Genomic DNA, 9070 nt, shown 5'->3' on the forward strand with positions numbered 1-9070 from the left:
TTTATGCGGACGATACCGTGATGTACTGTGCAGGTCCCTCCATTAAGGAGGCTGTTGTTAAATTACAGGCTGTTTTTAACATTATTCAGACTCAGCTCTCTGAACTAAAGCTTCTTTTAAATTTTGAGAAAACCAAGGTAATGCTCTTTTCTAAAGCTAAAAAGACACCAGAGCCTGTTTTAGATATTGTAACTACGCAAGGAATAAAACTTGAAGTGGTTACCTGTTACAAATACTTTGGTATCTGGCTTGATGATTGTCTCACTTTTAAACTTCATGTCAATAACCTGCTTACAAAACTGAGGGTTAGGCTAGGGTTCTTTTTCAGAAACAAGTGCTGTTTCTCGCTTGAGGCCAGGAAAAGGCTAGTCACTGTGACCTTTTTACCTGTGCTGGACTATGGGGATCTGGTCTATATAGCCGCGTTCACACCGCAGGACTTTCCCTGGTACTTTAGTTCTTTAGTTTTGTTAGTACCAATAATGTCGCGTTCACACCGCCGGGACTACTCAGTGCCGGGAACTCTTTTGGAACTCTTTTGGTACTTTTTAGTCCCTGCTAGAGAGGTGGTACGAACCTGGTGACAAAGAGTGCCAATTTCTATTCTATTTCTATTGGCTGGGCGAATTGCAAACCACGCCCCGTTAGACTCTGAATTTGTTTTGTTAGGCAGCCATTTTTTTCCTCGCTACAAAACCACATCCACACCTGAGCGAGTAGGTTGTTTGTAAAGCAGTTATGACAACACGTACAGCACCGGAGCGGTGGAATGATGAGGAAGTGTCGGCGCTTCTGTCCATTTACTCAGATGCAGGGATGCAGCAGCTTCTACAAAAAGCAGTTCCCAACTCAAAATGTTTTGAGCGATGTTCGCAAAAGCTATTTGAGCTGGGAATCGTGCACAGTGCACACGGATGCCGGGTAAAAATTCAAAAACTCAGGCAGGACTATACAAAAATTAAAGACCACAATAACAAAAGTGGTAACGATAGAAAGACCAGTAAATGGTACGAGCGCCTGGATGATCTGCTCGGCCAGAGACCCTCGTTCTCCGGGACAACGGCGACCATCGACTCGGGCACGCTGCTGTGGGAGCTCGCTGAAACGGCGGATTCAGTCGGCTGTGAAGTGAGCAACGACGACAACGACGAAGGTAAAATAAACTACTTGTACTGGGGTTTTTAATATGCACATTACTGGTCTCAGATGCACTTTTATTTGCTCAGTAGATCGAGGTAGCCATGAGCAGGCTGAACTGGCTAACACTGTTAGCCGGCCCTGAGCTGGCTAATAACATAACATCTAACTAGCTATTCTCGGCCGCCATGAAAACGTGTTGTCTTGTGAATAAGTGGGCAGTGTTTTCTGTAATATGCTTCACTAACTCATGGCACTACATTTGTTTGTTTCAGGCGAGGCGGGACAACTCGCTGGATTGGAAACGAGTGGACTGTCCTTTCCCGATCGCAACAGCAGCCGTTGCTCGTGACGGTCTCCCTTTTCATCAACCAAACGCAAAAGTACGTTCACACACACTGTAGCTTTACAATCACGTTTACTTCCTTCATGGTACAATTATGAATTATGAAACACCGTGGAAAACGTGTTTGCCTAGGCAGGCGTTTACACTTTTCGCGCCCATTTTACACTCACAAAATTGTAAACATCCGGGCTAGGTCACATGACTTCCGGTAAGAAAACGTAACGTGTGTCTCTCTCGTGTGTGTGTTTATGTCTTTGTGTGTCTGTGAGTGTGTGTGTGTCTGTGCCTAACCCTATCAGTCAGAATAGCCCTAACAGCCTGACCGTGTCCCTTCTGCCTGTAAAACTACATGGTGATTAAATAATGTTTCCTCTTAGGAAAGCGCGCACAGGACACACATGATGAGAACTTCTTTGCCACCATCGAGACTATGGAGGACAGGCGTGCCATGGCCAGCAAGGCGATCCACGAGGACCAGATGATGCTTTTACACAAGGCCCAGGAAACAGAGGACAGGGTGATTGCGATGATGGAGCGCCAGGATGAACGGGACGCAGTCTTGGCACAGCAAATGGAGCAACAAAAGGCTTTTCAGCAGGGGTTTCTGGGAGTGCTTTCAGAGCTAGTGAAGTCAAACAGGCCTTCCTCCCTGTAGTATTGTTTTAAATATTGACACACAGCGGTGTTTCCTGGACATGGAAACATTCAGGGCTTAGCCCACAGTTAAACTCTTACAGTGCTATTTTTATATATTTGTTTTGGGTACATTTGATTGAAGTTGATTTTCTATTGTTATTATATATATATTGCCACTGTTTTTTAATACTGACACCTAACTTGCACTAAGGTGTGTCTGTTACATTGTTTTGAACTTCATCTTGGTGAAGTTGATGCTGAATTCACTATTTAGTAGATAATCATGTGACACTTTAACTTTGCACTACGGTCTGTCTGCTGAGCCTACCTATTGTATTTGCCAGTGTTATGTTTTGATACTGACACTTATTGATCTGCTGCTGATAAATAAAAGATAACCTCCATGGCGATTTAACAGATAATGTATCTTGCTTATTTCTCCTCTGACACTATCTTTACAGTGACCTGTGTAGCATCCTATAAATCACATTTAAGTGATTATTCTGATACCATCATGTTTCATCGGTTATAAACTGGCGAAGCTTTAGTTGTGTCCCACCCACAATGTGGCTTTGAAATAGATAATTTCATTGTATTTCAAAACGGCGTCCATCAACACAAGCACTATTTATTTATTGAAAGAGAAATGGTTAAGTTTGTAATTACCAGTGTTGTGAGTTCAATATTTTAATTAATTATAGTAAGGGAACATCTTAGGAGGATATATAATAAAGGTGTGTTAACTGCTGAGCCTATTTAATGTGCATATGACACCTGGCAGTTTGTTATTATATTGCCACACTGTTTTGATACTGACATATTGTCTTTGCACAAAGGTGTGTCTGCACTATTGTAATTGTGCCTGTCTTGAATGTGGTAAATAAAAGAGAGAACCAAATGCACTGTACAAAGCCTTCCATTGTCCTGGAAAGGTTTCATCAGCCATCTTTGCAGGGGGTAGGCTGAGTCCCCAAGGATATAGTAACCCACATCATGTCCCCCAATATTCCTTGTTACATGAGGAAGTAGACCACCCCTATCCACAAAACTAACCAGTGAGGACATGCTGAACACTCTGCTATCATGCATGCTACCTGGTAAGCCAACAAAAACACTCCAAAAGAGGCCCCTAGCATCCACAACACCCTGCAGGACGAGCGAGTGCCAGCCTTTGCGGTTGAAATACTCGTTATGGCACGCCTTCGATTCCGAACCAGCATTGCACTTACAGCATCCGACGCGTGGGTCAAATCCCTAGTTGGCTGCAATAACCCAGTTACAAAGCTGTATAACATGAGCACAAAGACAACAAGCTCATTGAACTCCATCATGTCTGAGGTCTGAAAGTAAACAAACGCCTCATACAGCGGGTGAGCTTTATACCCCCTCCCCCGTGTAGTTCTTCTTCTCTTGTTTTTTTGTTGTACTCGCCGTGAAGTGGTTTTGCGATGAATCGGTGTGAATGCGATTGGCACTAGCCCCCTGGCGGATTTAGTGCCGTGGTACTTTAGTGGTACTTTAGTGCCGGCACTAAAGTACCGCAAGTCCTGCGGTGTGAAAGCGGCTTATGAATGCACCTGCCAATTGCCTGGTCAAGTTAGATGCTGCGTATCACAGTGCACTGAGATTTGTGACAAATTGTAAAGCATTAACCCATCACTGTACCCTGTATGCAAGGGCTGGTTTGCCTTCGCTAACTGTACGGAGGCTCAGTCACTGGTACATTTTTATATTCAAAGCCATGTTAGGGAAACTTCCATCTTATCAGCTCCCTGATCTCACGGAAAATTGTAAGTGGCTACTGCCTGAGATCGAATGCTGTGGTTTTATTAAATGTGCCAACTGCTAGGACTGTCTTAGGGAAGATAGCTTTTAGATGCGCAGCTCCTCTGTCTTGGAATAGTTTGCAAATTAAATGGAAACTGAACAATCTGGTGCCACTAAATGTTTTTAAAGCTCTGTTGGATGCTAGTCAATCGGAAGCTATTGGTACCTGTTTATGTGGATAATTATGTAAATGATGCTGTATGATGTCCTTTTGTTGTTCTATTTATGTTTTTATGTTTCATGTGGAACTACTTGAGCAGGTCTCCCTTGAAAAAGAGATCAATGATCTCAATGGGATTTATCTGTATAAATAAAGGTTTGAAATGAAATGAAATGAAATAACAGTAGCAACAAGAACCTGTGGGCTCACTTGCGCCCCCTTCAGTGCGGCAGACGTTATGGCTGCCTCCCCTGGTGCTTTTTTCATTGCCGTTGTATGATGAGACCAGCGAGCCTAAATATCATATACGTGAAATAAGTTATTTAGAGACTATGGATGGCGAGGATAAATGTAATAAAGGGATCTACAAACATTACATTGGTGACATACAGTGAGATGGTGCAGGCATGCGCTTAGGGCCCGCTTTCCAGACAGTTTCTTTGGGGTGATGCATTCTGAGGTGAGGCAGAGCTCATCTGTGCCTCACCTTACCCCACAGTAACGGGCTTGAGCGCGCTCACAAAATAAGTGCCCACGTTAAATTAGTGTCCGCGCTCCAGCCAGTTACTGTGGGTTTACGTGAGGCAGAGCTTGTCCCTGCCTCACTTCTCACTTAGTTGTAGCGGAGCTCGGCAAATTTGCTGATTTTGACTATAAAAAGCGATTGGAATCATACATAAATCACATTTACAACACAGATCAGTGGAGACATTTTATTATTATTACTATTTAGTTTTTCTTTAGTTGTTTTTCCGTTACATTGGAGTATGACAGGTGAGGCTCTGCCTCCCCTGACTGCACGTCGCTGGTACTCACCCCCCACAGGGCAGCAGTGAGCGATCGGTGCCCCCCTCTGAGCGAGGTTCTGGGGTTGCCTATCACTGCAACCTATCTCTTTGCACTCCATAAGCTGCAAAACTGTCTGAGCCCAGTATGATAGCCTAAGTGTCACTTGCAGAATTTCCTCCAGTGTTGCGTTTGTCTCTCACTCGCACGCTTTGATTCCTTAGCACTAAATTGGATACCAGCACCTTATTTAATTTGGTGAAAACACATCATTTAGCGCAATGTGTGCCTGTGGATTCATTTGAGACTCTCAAATGCGATGCTATTGAATGCTATTTTGTATTATGCATGGTGAAGCTCTTTTTATGGATTCTATTGTGGTTTGGTAATTGCTGTTACTTGAATCACTTTGCTGCTCCATTGTGCTAGCTGTTTTCCCACAATGTCGGTATGTCCTGCTTCTTTAGTGTGAAATTTAGTTTAATTAATTTGATTTGAATAGTACAAGAGTATAGCCGAGTGCTGCTTTCAAGTATAATTGAACGGTGTTTAGCAATAACATAAACCGTCTTTTTCTTTTTAATTGTCCTTAAATTTGCTCGTGACTAGAATAGAGGGTTTACTAACATTTCCTTAGAGAGGGACATCATTCCTTCCTGCTTTGTATTGCCAGCTGAACACTTCCTAGACACTGTGTTATACCTCTCCAGAAACACAGTGCAGTTGTTTACTGTATTGCATTAGTCAGCTTGTTGATGTCAATAGAGGAGGTTTAGAACAGTGATACTTTTAATTAACATTGTTTAAATTCATCTCGCATCCATCTTGCATTGATCTTGCAAACAAGGCAGCGGCTAGCCAAGGAGAGTGGACAATTCCCTGTCCCCTAAAACTAAAAGCAACATATCGACCTTCACATCCCTTATCAGCCCACTTCACGCACACATTCTAACCTCCACCCTCCCCTCCAACCCCACACACACACACACACACACACACACACACACACACACACACACACACACACACACACACACACACACACACACACACACACACACACGCACGCACGCACGCACGCACGCACGCACGCACACACACACACACACACACACACACACACACACACACACCTCCCTCCTGACCCATCTAATCATTAATTACCATGTCTAATTAGGCCCTGACAGCAGAGGTCAATCAACTAATTACAGAATCACAGGATGAAAGGAGGATGGAACAGAAGAGCAGTCAGTCAGAGACCTCACAGCCATGATTAAAACCTGAACATCATCATCTCTTTAGGCACTCAAACTGTACATACTGACCACTTCTTGGCCTACACTTTTCGTTTCCAGGCATGTGCAAGATTAAGGAGCAGATATATTCCTTCACATATTCCTACACACCTCTATATCAGGCTCTCACACACATGATGTGAATGGACAGTAAAGGCTATGCTCTAAGACAGGAGATTCCTCCATTATGCAGCCTGCCTGCGGGCCCCTCACTCACAACTGTCACTTTGAGCCTCGTCCCTCATCGATCTACAGCTGGAGCAGCATGCCAGGTACATCTGAGGTCAATCTGGTTATGTGTGTTAGTGTGAGTGGTTGGTAACATCATCTTGTATGCTTTTTTTTGAGCAATTTGAGTGTATGTATGTATTCATGTGTAAGCATCTGATTGTATATGTGTGCACACTTATGAAGAGTGCACAATATTGTGTGTGTGAGTGTCTTGTGTTAGGTTAAGGGCCGGATCGATATGTGTTGAAGTATCTCGTTTTTTATTGCCACATCAATACTAGGATCAGTGTCTTAATCAGCAATGTGTATCTGGCCTCAGAGATGGAATGCTCAAGTCCTGGACTCGGACTCGAGTGCCGATTTTCGGGACTCGTGACTCGACTCGGACTCGCTCACTGATTGACGCGACTCGGACTTGGACTCATGAATTCTCGCGCAACAGACTGGCCTGGAAACAGAGCCACAACCCTCTCCTCATCATCAATGTTACATTTATGTAAAGTGAAGCAAATACAGGATGCAGCTCTATTTAGAAAGAAGACGATTTATTATTTGCTCCTCAGAAATGCTGTCTACATGATGTAACTTCACAGATATCGGATGTATTTGTAATAAATTAGTAATTTCATCTTCAGTGCAGTGTTTTGCTGCTACAGGCTTGTTGGCAGGCTTGTCAGTTAGTAAGCTTGTCAGAGTTTCATGAGCACATTAAGGGCTGCCTTACGGAGAAGATCAAAAGATGAGCAAAATGAGGGCTGTGGTTTTCTACAGTCACAGAGAGAAGAAACCCAGCATTTTCTTATCTTATTTTTCCTCCAGAAATAAAAATATAATAGGGATGGAAAAGTATTACATTTTTGTTTTTGTCAACAAATCTCATGATAAAAAACTGCAATGCGTTAGTTTTAAATGTTATAATAGTTTCTGACTTTCTTACCCTTTCTTTGACTCTTAGCCCCAAGCACCTGGTTCTTCTTTAAAACAAAGGCTCAGTGTATTCCCAAAACAGCAAGTTAGTGTGGTGTTTTTACAAATGTAACTCAAATCCAAGTGTATTTGTCTGCGCCTTTGTTTAGCCAGAGATTTGGTGTGCTAGAAAGTTGTTACAGCAGCAGGATGGTGTATGTAAGTTACTTTCAAAATAAACTGCCTGTGTCATTATAATAAATCAACATGATACCTAGTTCTCTTTTGTATTGACTACTATCAAATATCGACCAGAGAATTTGGATACGTATTGCATTACAAGTGTACAAGATTCTCACCCAGCTTTGGACAAAAAGAGATCTGCCATTCAACAGTTGAACAAAACTCACTTGCAGTTATTAGCCGGGTTCTGTAAAGGTAAGTTTGCATGAGCAAATATTTATTTCAGGGTTTGAGCATGCAACAGTAGGTTTATCTTAATATATTAAATATAACAGAACAGATACATTAATCATTTAGCCTATTCCCCTTTTTCTTAAAAGCCAGAAGACAAAAGTAAAATGCCTTGTGATATGGCTTTATAATTTAATAATTTGTTGCATTTTTTAACAGTGAAGAAGCCCTTAGAAATATGGGATTTACATAATCCAGTTCACAACAAAATCTACTACAGCGCTTACTGTTAAGGAATAAGACTGTTGTGATGTTTAAAAAGTCAAATAATGATAATCTTGTGGGCACCGAAAAACCAAAAGCTCCTATGAATAAAAAACCAGACACGGGTCCTTAATACTATTATTCAAACTCCCGCCTAGACAAATATGAAAACAGAATATATATCTTTGAGTTGGTCAGGAGGAGCCTTCTTTAGGGACCAGAATATTCCCGGTACTTGGCATTTTGGATTTAGTTTTATTTATTACATTTACCAAAAGATTATTCAAACCTGTCTACAATTAATATTTCATTTGTCTCAGATTTTACATGCGTGAGTCTGTAAAATCACGTGTTTCACTTGTCTCTAATTTTCTTCTCTTCTGTCATATTTCCCCACTGCACTCTACTCCCCCCTCCCTGCAGTGGAGAAATTCATTAGGGGAGATTAATAGAAGGTAGTCATGTTACAAATCATCCACTGTACATTTCCCTATTCATCCTCCGACCCTCGCTTACTCCTCACCTCCCAACCACTCTCATCTCTTTCTCATTCTCTCTCTCCCTCTCTCTCTTTCTCACTTCCCTTCTCTCATAAACAGCAGAGTGGTCAGATTGCAGGCCAGCCTAAAAGAGCAGACCATTTATCTACCTCTGAATACTGGAAACCTGCCACAGGTGCAGTGGAGCTCAATAAGTCTTTCTCTTACGAATGAACGCACCTTCGCTTGATGCAGAGGGGGCTATCCATAGTGTGTGTGAGCGCGCGTGTGTGTGTGTGTATCTTTGAGCCTGTGCCATCATTTGTATGCAGGTGAGATAAATAGTGATGCTGGGCAACCTTTAAAACTGGCTCTGTAGACAGACCTAATCCAACACAGCCCTTAAGGTCCAGCCAAACTGTTTCTCTTATCACCACTCTCTCTCTTTCTTTCTCTCTTGCTCACACTTTCTCTCTCTCTTTGTCACCTACTTTCATTTCTTTTTTTTTAGCTCCCCTCTGTCTTTTTATTCAGACGCATCTCCACCTCCTGTCTTTGCTCTCCTCTGCCAGCGTGCTGTTCATATGTG

The 9070-nt window shown here is 42.5% G+C and overlaps 1 long non-coding RNA gene across 1 annotated transcript; it reads left to right on the forward strand.

Annotated features, from left to right (window-relative positions):
* Positions 1 to 525: 525 nt before the first annotated feature.
* On the forward strand, positions 526 to 3287 carry LOC117448615 (uncharacterized). The gene is made up of 3 exons (XR_004552351.2): positions 526 to 1153; positions 1413 to 1520; positions 1861 to 3287. It is a non-coding gene; the product is annotated as an uncharacterized lncRNA (long non-coding RNA).
* The last annotated feature ends 5783 nt before the right edge of the window (positions 3288 to 9070 follow it).

Source organism: Pseudochaenichthys georgianus, chromosome 6, assembly GCF_902827115.2.
Source record: "Pseudochaenichthys georgianus chromosome 6, fPseGeo1.2, whole genome shotgun sequence".
NCBI classification, from domain to species: Eukaryota; Metazoa; Chordata; class Actinopteri; order Perciformes; family Channichthyidae; genus Pseudochaenichthys; species Pseudochaenichthys georgianus.